This window comes from Orycteropus afer, unplaced genomic scaffold, assembly GCF_000298275.1.
Source record: "Orycteropus afer afer isolate SDZICR_OR568_19922 unplaced genomic scaffold, OryAfe1.0 scaffold00403, whole genome shotgun sequence".
NCBI classification, from domain to species: domain Eukaryota; kingdom Metazoa; phylum Chordata; class Mammalia; order Tubulidentata; family Orycteropodidae; genus Orycteropus; species Orycteropus afer.
This window is the reverse complement of record NW_006921990.1, coordinates 2144563-2145536: the sequence shown is the minus strand read 5'-3', so window position 1 is coordinate 2145536 and position 974 is coordinate 2144563.

The window sequence follows — 974 nt, the reverse complement described above, 5'->3', positions numbered from 1 at the left end:
GTGGCTGCGATGATGAGCTCAAGTATAGCAGGGATTGTGGGGCTGGCGCGGGATAGGGCAGTGTTTCATTCTGCTGGGCGTGGGGTCGCTATGAGCCGGAAACAACTCGACGGCACTTAACAACAACAACGACATCAGAGAGTTCCAATGCTGCTTCTTCCTCAGGGATGTGTTCTGGGTCTGTATCCTGCTCCCTTGTTTCTACCCCTTTATCTTGCTTCTTTGTGTGAACTGTGATGCTCTGTTGTCTCTGAGACATTGTGGCATTGTTGTATTTAGATCTCTGTTAACTGTTTGTGAAGAGCAGCCAAAGTGATTCAGGCTTTTGTTGGTGCTTTTTTATTGTTGGCCTGTTGGTGTAGAAGGAGGTGGTGGCTCTCGCTCAGTAAGTGAAGTAGCAGAAGGTGTGGGTGTAGTTGCATCTTATGTGGACTGTTGCTGTCTCCCACTCAGTTAGATGAAAATTACAATTGAATAACTACCAAAAAACTTTTCAGTCTTGCAGGTCCAGAGTATCCTTGGGGTTGCTGGCAAGTAGAACCTGTTCTTAAGCCCCTGGAATGTGGGAAAGGGCTGTCTCTTTAAATATCCAAAATGGTCAAGCTGCTTGTAGACATTCAAAATGGTGGCACCCTCCGGACAGTCAGGAGTCCAGAGCTCAGCCCGCCTTCCTCTTCCCGCTGCTTTGCCTTTTATTTCCCAGCCACCAGAGCAGTCCTCCATACAGTACTTTGCTAACAGGGCTGATTTTTAGTTAATTCTTAGGTCCAACCACCACTCAGGAATTTCCAAGCTGTCTGTGCCATCAGGATCGCTCTGGATTGCTGCCAGACTGCAGCTCCGTATGTCTCCTTTTTTGGTATTTTCATGCAAATTCTTCTGCTAGTTGGGGTTTAGTCCACTTCTACATCCTTCCCATCAAGGCTCAGTGGTCTGGGATTATCTTCTGTGTCTGTGTTTATGAGTTCCTCTTT